At 43.8% G+C, this 12,295-nt stretch overlaps 1 protein-coding gene across 1 annotated transcript in view; it reads right to left on the reverse strand.

The window, feature by feature from the left end:
- Positions 1-12,295, reverse strand: part of Kdm7a (lysine demethylase 7A) — a 101,829-nt gene that overhangs the window by 67,969 nt on the left and 21,565 nt on the right. Inside the window, exon 2 of the mRNA XM_038318527.1 lies at positions 9,587-9,671. The gene's annotated coding sequence lies outside the window, so the exon portion shown is untranslated. The remainder of the gene's footprint in view (positions 1-9,586; positions 9,672-12,295) is intronic.

Here is a 12,295-nt window from a genome sequence, read left to right on the forward strand (position 1 = left end):
GACTGAATCAAAACAGGAAGGAGAGACTCAATTCCACAGAGCTGTCCTCTGACCTCCACAGGTGCAGTCACGCACCTTATACATGTGGGCACACACACATGCACACAATAACAATAAGAAGTAATGCAAATTTAAAAACAGAACAAAGTAGGACGGCTCTGAATTCTCCACCAGCCTGCCTTATCTTCCTGGAGTTATTATCGTGTAGCAGTAACATGCCCAGATAAAAGAAACTTGGTTTTGTTGTCTTTGAAACAGATTTGTGTAGCTAGTGTAGGCTAGCCTCAAAGTTGCTATGTAGCCAAGGACAGCCTTGATAACCCTCCAGTCTCCACCTCCCACATGCTAAGATTATAGGCATGTGCCACCGGCCCAAGCCCTTTGCTTTTCATGTTTGAAACAGTAATGTATGTGCTCTAACCACTACCTAGGAAAACTAGATTAAAAAAAAAAAAAACAGAATAGAGGAGTTGGAGAGATGGCTCAGAGGTTAAGAGAACTGACTGCTGTTCTGGAGGTCCTGAGTTCAATTCCCAGCAACCACATGATGGCTCACACCCATCTATAATGAGATCTGGTGCCCAGAACACTATATACATACTAAATAAATTTTTAAAAAGTAGAGGCTCTGACATTGTGATACATGATTTTAACCTCAATTCTCTGGAAGAAATGACCGGCTGATCTCTGTGAGTCTGAGGCCAGCCTGATCTACATAGCAACTTCGAGGACAGCAGAACAGCAACATAGTGTGATTCTGTCCCAATAATAATTAATAATAATAATAATAAAGCCAAGTGGAAGTGGTGCATGCCTTCAATCCCAGCACTTGGGAGGAAGAGATAACCTGGTCTACAGCGTGAGTTCCAGGCTAGCCAAAGCTTTATAATGAGACCTTGTCTCAAAAAAACAAAACAAAAAAAAAACAAAAGAAAACTAAGTAAAATGAATAAACAAACTGATGCTACATTGCTAGTGACAAAGTAACCAGGCCTAGTGGCCGAAGCTTTCACTCCCATTTACTGAAGAGGATAAGGCAGGTGGATAACAAATTCAGGGCTTGACTGGGGCACAGAGTGAGTTGAAGGCCAACCTGAACAATTTAGTAAGGTACTGTTTCAAAACAAAAACTAAGAATAGACCGAGGATACAGCTCAGTGTGACGGAGTGCTTGCCTGGCACGCATGAGGGCCTGGGTTTATTTATTCAATCCCTAGTACTTTAAGAAGAAGAAAACAGATAGGTACTATGCCTAAATTATCTTGACTATGCCAAAATAATGACCTATTCACAGGAACTGGGACCCAGGGGCAGGAATCTGAAGTACAATTCAAGGAAGGGTGATTTATGCCGCGCTACTTAAATACTTCCTGCTACGATTCATGAACCTGTGAGAATAGAAAAGCCAAACCCCAGGACAAGAGCTGAGCACAGGCACAGAGAACAACCTCTTAGATCTGACAGGAAGAAGGGCTGCTTGGAAGATGAAGGTTTCTGAAAAGAAAACAGAGATCGAAAGGTCGTTGGAAATGCTCCTTTAACACTAGAAAGAAAACAGCAGGTATGAGAATGAGTGTGTCTCATGCTCATCTGGGTATTTTGGAGCATGGGGTGGGGCGTTCATGAATAAACACTTAGAAAACTATGCAAGTAGGGAAATAAGTCGCCTTAACTTCAGAGCAGTTGGAGCCAGAAGAGGAAGGAAGCAATCATAGCATGCTGCAAGCTTTATGTACATCTCACTTAAACTCTGGCTATTTATTTAAACCAAAATGAAATAACTATTCTCAAAAGATAGCCTGAAAAAAAATTAAAAATTAAAATAAAAAATTTAAAAATAATTTTTAAAAAAAAGCTTGCCTGGGCAGTGGTGGCCTGCGCCTTTAATCCCAGCACTTGGAAGGCTGGATATCTCTGAGTTTGAGGCCAGTCTGGAAAGTTGAGTTCCAGGACAGCCAGGACTACACAGAGAAACCCTGTCTCAAAAAACAAAGTCAAAAAATGTAAAGAGGCTCAGCCAAGAAAGCTACTTGCCACAAAGCCGAAAATTCCGAGTTTGATTCCAGAGACCCATATAGTGGAAGAAGAACCCTAGTCCCCAAAGTTATTGTCTGACCACACAGGAGCTGTGACAGGCATATGTGCGCTCGCTCTCTCTCTCTCTCTCTCTCTCTCTCTCTCTCTCTCTCTCTCTCTCTCTCTCTCAAAAGAAATCTCAAAATATTTTCAAGATGGATAAAGAACAAGGAGGAGATAGAACAAAGGAGTTAAGTCTTCAGTACCAGGAAGTCAACAGCTAATGTCCAAATTGTTTTTTTTTTTTTTTAAAAAAAAAGCTATATATAAGTTTTTATTTAGGAATGTGTCAACAGAAAAATGACTAAACAGTCAAAATAGCTGCCAGTAGTTGATGGGTCTGGAAAACATTCAGTGAACGGGGGGGGGGGGGGGGGGGGCGTAATGTAACTAACACAGTCTGCTTTTGTCATTAGGGAATTAGGAACTATCTCTTACTGCTTGATATTCATGATGATTAATTTTAATTCCCAACTTGATCAGATTAAGAAGTATATCATAGGACAGTCCGGGGAGGTGGCTCCGTGAATGGCTACTCTAGCATGAGGACCTGGATTCAGATCCCGGAAGTGACGTAAAATTGGCCATGGTAGCCGTAGCACACAGTTCTAATCTTCACATACATACACAAGATAAATTCTTTTAAAATGTAGACGCTAGGGGATTAGCAAAACATATAGTTACCACTGGGTATATCGGTAAGAGGGTCTCCAGAATTGTTTAACTGAGGAGGGAACATGGGACCCCACTCTCCCAGTCACACCCCAGACTGAATAAAAGAGGAGACGGAGAAAAGCCCGCTGAGGACCTGCATCACTTTTCTCTGCCCTGATCTGTCCATGGCTGAGAGCCACTCCCAGCACCAGGCCTTCCTCAAAGTAAGGGACTCAAGCAGTGAGTTGAAATAAAACCCTACTCCCGCAAGCTGTTTCTTTTTCTTTTTTAAAGCAGGAATCGGTTACATCAAGAAGAGTAGCCATTACAATACATGCAACATATCTTTGTGTTCTCATGATAAAACTGCTACTTGAAAAAAAAAGCATTTAGGACTTGATGTTTTAATAAAGAAAAGAGGAATTCTCACCAAAATTCATTGTGACTCTCACTAAAAAGGCCCCAGAGGCCTCAGAGGAACCAAGAATACCAGCCACCAGGCACCCTGCCAACTGCCACAGAACCCAGGGCACGTGGGTGGGGGTAGGGGTGGCAGGGGCAGGTGGGGGTGGGGTGTGTTTGCATCACTGAGTCTGCCTGAGCAGGAGTCCCAGACTGCTGAGCTCCACACTCAGTGTCCGTGGGTCTAGGGTGGGGCAGAGAATTGGCACTGCCCAGTTCCCAGTCGTGCTGATACTGGTCTGCAACCACAATGAGCAATGAGCTCTTGGTTGAAGGTAGGGTTGTTCTCTGAAGAAACCCAGCAATTTACTTAAGGGGTACCAGGCCCTGGGGGAGGTTGAGAAGGGGGTAGCTTGACTGAGCTAAGACAACTCAGACCTCCATAGCAGACACGGAGAGAGGAAAAGCAAAAGACAAGGATGCTGACACACTAAGGCTCCAGTCTTCCAGATTAGTGCCCTCTTTCTCAGAAATTGAGTTCCCCGACTGACTGGTCTCTGGCTGCACACTGAAACAGACAGGAAGATGACTGTAAATACTCCTTGCTTGCTTACTTAAACACCCCCAATGGGGGTGTCAGTTTAGAGAACCATGACAGACTGCCGGAAAAAAAACCAACGCAGCACATAGTCACACACCCAAACTTCTGTGAAGACACGCACAAAAGGCAGGGAGGAAAATCAATAATGTTCTAAAGGACTAACATGAAAAACCAACACAAACATCCTGGAAAAACTTGTTTCGTGCTGGGTGTGGTAGCTCAGGTCTTTAATCCCAGCACTGGGAAAGCAGAGGCAGGCGGACTCCTATGAGTTCAGGCCAACCTGGGTCTACACTGTGAACCAGTCAAGGCTGCATAGCGAGAGACTCTGCCTGAAAACAACAAAAACAAACCAAAAAAGAAAAATGAAATAAAGCCAGGTGATGGTCGCATGCCTTTAATCCCAGCACTCTGGAGGCAGAGACAGGTCTATTTCCTTAATTCTAATGAATAGTCTCAGAGAAACTTGAGAACCAATTTCCAGCAACATGTGGAAAAGGCACTTACTCCTCAGCTCCCTCATAGGTCCTTCCTCCAAGGCGCTGGGGAACCACAAGTATGGTGGCCAAACATTCTGCTTGTAAGCCGGGAGTGAGCTCCCTAGAGAATGAACAGGGCGCTCTAGGCCGAAGTGCGTGTTTAGCATGAACAAAGGCCAGATTGAATCCCCAGAACTGCCTACACCGAGTGCAGTGACTCACGCCTGTAATCCCAGCACTGTGGAGTGAAGGTGGGAATATCGGACACTCAAGGTCGACCTTGGCTGTGTAGATTGGACTAAAATAATCCCATCTCAAAACAAATAAGTAAAATGGTGATTTGGAAGAGAAAAACTTAAAATGTTTTCCAGAACAAAATTCCAAAGTGGAAGAAATGGAAAGATAAAGTGTGACATGGTAGGGGCAGTGTAGATGGAGCAGCGGGGCTGCATACCACCACCCGGCTAGCTTTACACCCGAAATAATTACACAGAAACTGTATTCATTTAAACGAATACTTGGCCTATTAGTTTCAGCCTCTTATTGGCTAATTCTCACGTCTTGCTTTAACCCATATTTAGTAATCTGTGTAGCACCACGAGGGGTGGTTTACCAGGAGAGATCTTTTTTTTTTTTTGGTTTTTCGAGACAGGGTTTCTCTGCAGCTTTAGAGCCTGTCCTGGAACTAACTCTTGTAGACCAGGCTGGTCTCGAACTCATAGAGATCTGCCTGCCTCTGCCTCCCGAGTGCTGGAATTAAAGGCGTGCACTACCACCGCCCGGCTCAGGAGAGATCTTAACCTGTGTCTGTCTCGGAGAGGAAAGGCATGGCGTTTGCCTGAGGCATCTGCCTAAAGCATCTGCCTGACTCTGCTTTCTTTCTCCCACAATTCTGTTCTGTCTGCTCCACCTACCTATGTTCTGACCTATCAGGACAAGCAGTTTTCTTTATTAATTAACCAGTGAAACAACAGATATACAGATGACCCTCCTCCATCAGGGCTGAAGAGACGGCTCAGTAGTTAAGAGCGCTGGTTGTTCTTCCACAGGACCTGGGTTCCATTCTCAGCACCCACATGGAAGCTCCCAACCATCTGTGTCTCCAGTTGCAAGCAATCTAGTGCCCTCTTCTGGCTTCCACGGGCACACACGTGCTGCACAGACACACATGCAGGCAAAACACCCACAAACATAAAATTTCTGAAGTTTTTTAAAGTTGAGACATAGAAGATAAAGAAAGGCCAGCATGATTGAGATCCTACAAGGGAAGCAAATAGGAAAAGGAGTGAGATGGGGATCAGTGGAACAGGAATATGGGCTGGGGAGACAGCTCAGAGGATGTAGTGCCTGTTGCACAAGCACGAGGGCTTGAGTTTGGATTCCCAGTATCCGAGTTAAAAAGTTATACACACACACACACACACACACACACACATACACACACACCTATATGCATAAGAACATAAATACATACATAAAGAAACAAGGTACCTAGTAAAAAGGTCTAATGGTAAGTAGGTCCCTATGATTACGCATAAAATGAGTAATTTTACTGTGAATGGATCTTCTGCATGTCAAGAACAATGTATTGAGACCACGGCTAGATTAAAAATTCAAGACTATAAAAACAAACTGTAGAGGGCCATTGAGATGACTTGGCAGGTGAAAGGTGCTTGAACAAGCCTGCCAGCCTGAGTTGTCTGATCTCTTTGACCTCCAGCACTTGATACACATGCATACCTGAAGGCACTCCTTTCATACTCATAAAATAACTCTTTAAAAAGAAAGAAAAACAACTTTCAGAAATGTGTAAGGAATCCCAGAAAGAAAGAAGCATGCAGTTTCGGGAAGCAGCGGCACAAAACCAGGCATGGTAATCCCAGCATCTGGGAGGTAAAGTAGTCATCAGTGGCTACAGAGAGAGTTGAGGCCAGCCTGAGCTACATGAGATCCTGTGTGAAAGAAGGGGGGGGGGGAGAAGATAAATGGAATCTGAGAATGATCAAGAAATAAAGGCAGATAAAAAGAAAACAGGGGGTTTGAGTGTGGTGGCTTACTGAGGACGCTGTGGAGGCTGAGGCAAGAATGACTCACCTCTGAGGTCAGCCTGGCTGAGGGGACGGCAGGGGCAGGATTATTGCTACTGCCGTGTCCTGTTCTCAGGCTTTTTCCTAGGAGTTATAGATGATGCAGCAGTTAACTTTAAGTAAACTGAACTTGGAGCTCTTTGTGGCTCTATCCTTTAGCAGGATATACGGGGGGCTTACAGTAAGTAATCTAAATGTGCAGGAGATGCACATGTGCATGCATAACATTGCCAGTGAAACAGGAGTCTAACACTGTGCTACCAAAAGCCCCCAGACTTCACCAGATCGCCAGACTGCCACTTTTGGCCATGGGCATTGACAAAATAGGAATCATGACTGACCTCTATGGCACACACTTATAATCCAGCACTGGAGAGAAAGAGCTGGAAAGACGGGGACTTCCTTGTTGTCGTGGCTAAACGATGTAGGCTAGCCTGGGCTTCACTGTTACCAGTGGTGGTGCTGGGAGCACAGAAAGGGTGTTTTTCTTTTTTCTTTATTTGTTAAGGTTATATTTTAAAGTTACCCCCTCTCTGTCTCTCTCTCTCTCTCTCTCTCTCTCTCTCTCTCTCTCTCTCTCTCTCTCTCTCTCTCTCTCTCTCTCTCTCTCTCTCGTGTGTGCATGCACACGCAAGCGCCATAGTATAGTAGAGACAAGAGATAACTTACAGGAGCCAGTTCTCTCCTTCCATCATGTGGGCCTTGGGGACCAAGCTCAGGTCCTCAGACTTGTCAGCAGGAGCCTCTGCCCACTGAATCTCACCAATCCAACAACGTATGTTTTTGTACTAGCTGTGTTTATTTTCTGCTTGTTTGTTTCATTTTGTGAATATTATTGAAAGAAATTTTGTCCTATATAAAATAATTTTTTGAGTATCTACTTGGAGCTGGGGAAGCAACTCACTTGGTAGCATGCTTGTGAGGGCATTTCTCTGTTTTGATTGCTATATTAAGGCATATAATCATTTTTCTACTGTGCATATCCCGTCCCATAATGAATCTGATTTTAATCATATGCACACCCAATTATGCACAGGCATAAGATCCAGTTATGCTTTACTATGCATGCACCCAAAATCAGTTCAGGCTGGCTTAGCCTCTCCACTCTTTGTACCAGGAAACATTGAGAATATATTTGAATAGAAGCTGTCTAAATTTGTTAGGGGTATAGAAACTTATCCCATTGTTCAGAGAGGGTGTGCTCAGAGGCTGACCAAGTGCTGAGTGCATTGTTCAGAGAGGAGTGTGTGCACACCATGCGCAGCTAAAGGAGCCGGACTGCCAAGCGCATTATTAGAAGAGTGAGGTGTGCATAAACCAATCCAAGCAGAGTCCCGGATTACTAAATATTCGCTGTGCTCGCCTACTTCAACTCGAGACCCTGTTTCAAAATAAAGAAATCTCATTTGAATGTTTAAGTAGATCATAATTTAAGTTCTGGGAGTTCTAGATGATTTGTTTGTGTATTTGATTTTGGCATCTCTAGAGATCAAGGCCAGGGAAGGAAGAAGGAAGGGGAAAGGAGGGGAGGAGAGGGAAGTAGAGAGGAGAAAAGAAAAAGAAGTATCAGATTAAGTAACAAAAGCGTGTACCAGCTTAGAAAGATAAAGGAAGTCAATTTGGGAGCCAGCAAGACACTTAGCCAATAAAGGCACTTACCGTCCACCCTGACAACCTCAGTTCTAGCTTCAGAGCCCCAATGATGGGAGAGAGGTAACTCCTGCAAGTTGTCCTCTAACCATGACACATGCACACACGCGCGCACACACACAAACACAAATATTTTTAAGTCAAATTTTGTTGGCTACATACTTTTTTGTTGCATTTTCACATGGCAGGTTTGCATACCTTTTGTGAGGCCAGGGGTTTTGCTATGATGTCCAGCCTGGTATCAAACGCACCCTTTTCCTATCCCAGCCTGACAGTTAGGTGGGAGAAATACTACTTTTTATGGGGGAATGGCAAGGTAATTCAGTCCTTATACTATGCTTGATTTTTTTAAAATTATCATTTATAACTTAGAAAAGTTTCGATTCCACGAATCATTAGCAGTAACATTTTATAAACATTTATGATTATTGTTAAATTTGGAAATGGCTCTACTTAGCTGTTTCATATCTTCATATCTGAGCGGTAAGGAAATTCCAGTTTTCTTCTGGGAGAGCTAATTGTAATTGCTCTAAACTAAAGACATACTATAACCAGCCCTGTACTATCATTTCTCGTGGTCTTTATTGCTGTCATCGTTAAACAGGTTTCCTAATGTGCTCATGTGACTCACTCTTCTCTGACTGAGGTATCAAAAGTTTGAAGTTATCCTTTATTTCCTTTGAAGTGTATCCCTTTTTATTTTTAACAGTGTGTGTGTGTGTATGTGTGTGTGTGTATGTGTGTGTGTATGTGTGTGTATGTGTGTGTATGTGTGTGTGTATGTGTGTGTGTGTGTGTGTGTGTTCAAAAGACAGAAACTTGTGAGAATCGTTTTTTGTTTGTTTCATCCACCATGTAGATCCTGGAGATGGAACTCAGAGCATCAGACTTGGCAGTAGGCCATCTTGCCAGTCCATATTTACATATGTATGTCTGTGTGTATTTCTGAACAGGGTTTCAGTGTTTAGTCAGGCTGGCCTTGAACTTGATATTCTCCTGCTTCAGGTCCCAAGTGCCGGGAGTACAGGAATGCACCACCATGCTTCACTTAAATACATTCAAAGCCGACAGATAAAAGCAGCTTTCATCTATATGCAAATTAAGATTCTATAATGTCTTGCTGTTTATACTGAGATGCTCAAAGCATTTTCTAAATTACAGTCAAAATAATATATTCAAGGACTAAGGATGTAGGTCATTTGGAGGTAGTTCCTAGAGCGTACGAGACTCTGGATTTGATCTCTAGCACCACGTAAACTGGGCATGGTGGTGCGTGCCTATGGTCTTGTCATTCAGTAGGTAGACGCAGAAGGAGTTCGGTCATCCCCCAGCTGCATGGTCCATTTGAGGCCATCCTGGACCATTTGAGATGCTATCCAACCCTCCCCCATGAGATATATTTAAATTTTATTAAAATAGCCGCTCCCCTCGGTAGCAGGCTACCACCAACGAATTATATCAGTCTTCTGAAGTTCACACCCTTCTTCAGTCCCTTCCTCTTAAGGGCCAGCTGGCCCCAATGACTTCCAAATGCTCTAAACTAAAAGGCTACAGCAGAAATGATAGGACACCATTTCTCATATCCGGGCACAGAAAGCTTACTGCTACATCATGAGCTGCATCACGGGACAGCCTACCTGACAGTGAGGAACTGAGGAACTCCAGCCAGCAGTCAGTGAGGAACTGAGGTCTCCAGTCCAGCAACCCAAGAGGAACGGAATCCTGCCAACCAAGCGATTGCGTGAGTTTGGGAAAGAACTTGCTTCCTCACCGTATTGGGACAACTACAGACAAGCCTAGCTGGTACCCAGCTCCACCAAATGATGGAGTAATTTATAATGTAGCAATCAATAACAACTATACCATCAAAAATTTTAGTAGGAAGGCATGAATAATTTTAACGTTGAACCATCCTCAATTACCAAACCCAGTCTATTCAGACAAGAAATTTTATTTGACTAGACATTCATAAGAATAAAATTCTCAGCCGGGCGGTGGTGGCGCACGCCTTTAATCCCAGCACTCGGGAGGCAGAGGTAGGTGGATCTCTGTGAGTTTGAGACCAGCCTGGTCTACAAGAGCTAGCTCCAGGACAGGCTCTAAAGCTGCAGAGAAACCCTGTCTCGAAAAAAAAAAATTCTCTGTGTTTAAAGTTACCTGAAAATTGAAAGAATCTATTACAAATTAGTTTCAGTTTCCCCAATTTTTAAAAACCTCGTTTCACTGGGTATGGTGGCACACGTCTTTAATCCCAGCACTAGCACTAAGCAGGCAGAGGCAGGCAGATCTCTGTGAGTTCGAGGCCAGCCTGGTCTACACGGCAAGTTCCAGAGCAGCCAGGACTAGGTAGAGACACCCTGTCTCAAAACAACAACAAAAACTTGTTTCTCTTTCGTGGTTCACATAATTCACTTCAAGTCCCTCACTCTTGCCCTACACATTCATTTCATCAAATAGAAGAAATCATCAAAAGTAAGGGGGGGAAAGGAAGTAAAAGAAACTGGTCTCTACTGCAGCAGTGCCCCACAGCAAATTCGATTTTCTTTCTATTTAGTATGCATGCTACAGCACATATGTGGAGGTCAGAGGAAAACTCTGCGGAGCTGGTCCTCTCCTTCCTTTACATGGCTTCTGGGGATGCAGCTCCCGTCACCAGTCCTGCACAGCAAGTCTTTTTGTCATTTTGTTGTTATTTATATAGTGCTTTATGTATATGTGTGCTTGTGTGTATGTATATATACCATGTGCATGTAGGAGCCTGTGGAGCTCTGGAAAAGTGCCAGCTCCCCTGGAACCAGAGTTCCAAATGGTTCTGAGCTGCCTGCCATATGGAAGATGGTAACCTAACCCAGGCCCTCTGCAAGAGCAGCAAACTAACCACTAAGCCATCTCGCCAGCCCATGATCCAGCTTTTTTACTTAACAAGTTGTCTTGATGACTCAAGATTTCATCAAATTCATGAAACACAGTGGTTAAAATTATCAAGAGTTTGGGGAGGCAATTATTAAACACTATCATTTAAAAGTTTTAAATTATAGGCTTATAGCTGGGTGGTGGTGGCACACTCCTTTAATCCCAGCACGAGGGAGGCAGAGGCAGGAAGATCTCTGTGAGTTAGAGGTCAGTCTGGTCTACAGAGCTATTTCTAGGATAGACTCCAAAGCTTCTCAGGGAAACCCTGACTCGAAACCTCCCCCCAAAAAATACATTCTTATAATTAAGTTATATAAAAGATGGAAACACTTCCAAATTATTTCCCTGTCTTTTACTAGACTTGTGCTCTTAGCTTTATTTACTTCTCTTCTAGAATGGGGATGTTACAGAATGGTGTGCTGCCCTTCCTACCCCTCGGTCGTGATATCACAATGACAGTTTGGAACAGTCCATGGCAGAACTATTCATATCACGGGAATTGGCAAAGATTGGCAAACCTGATATTAAATATGTATTAGTTGTCTCTGTTGTCTGCTCTGTGATAAAACATTGATCAAAAGCAACTTGAAAAGGAAAGCATTTTTTTTTTTAAATAGGGTACAGTCCATCTTGAAGGGACGTCAAGGCAGGAACTCAAGGCCGGAGTGAAGCAGAGGTCATGGAAGAACGTCACTCATGGCTTGCTCCCTCAACTTGCTCTTTTATAACATCCACAACCAAACGTCCACGGGTGGCACCACCCACAGCAGGCTAGACCCTCCCACCTCAATCAGTATCCAAGAACACGTCCCAAAGGCCAAGATGGAGGCCTCCTCTCAATAGAGGTGCCCTCTTCTCAGAAGACCCACGCTTATGTCAAGCTGACAACTAACCAACACACTTGTCTACTCCCACCTGGTAACCATTACTGCTCTGGGACAGCTAACAATAGCATAACTATAGACAGATCTGCCTGCACACTATAGAAACGTGTAACACAAAACCCAAACAAAATGACAGTTGATCCAGATGTTCTCAGCTGGATGTCAACAATCTTTCGTTACCCATATCTCACTCATCCGTGGGCTAGGTGTTGTGGAAAGGGAGTCGGAATGGAGTTTTCCACAATTTCCATTCAAGTATGTTTGGGAACAATTTCTTTTTACATTTTATTTAGAGAGAGAGAGCATATATACATGCATGCATGCACACACAAGTCATGGTTTGTGGGTGGAGGTCAGAGGACAACCTGTGGGAACCCGTTTTCTCCTTCTAACATGTGGGTCCCAGGGATCTCATGTCCTCAGGCCTGGTGGCAGACACCTTCACCTGCTGATCCATACCTCCAGTCTAGAAACAATTTTAAGTGGCACAATGTAAACACGTTGCTAGGCCCCACCGAAGGCACTAGGAGGTGCCCCGGGAAATCTAGG

This window comes from Arvicola amphibius, chromosome 2 (genome assembly GCF_903992535.2).
Source record: "Arvicola amphibius chromosome 2, mArvAmp1.2, whole genome shotgun sequence".
Lineage (NCBI taxonomy): Eukaryota > Metazoa > Chordata > Mammalia > Rodentia > Cricetidae > Arvicola > Arvicola amphibius.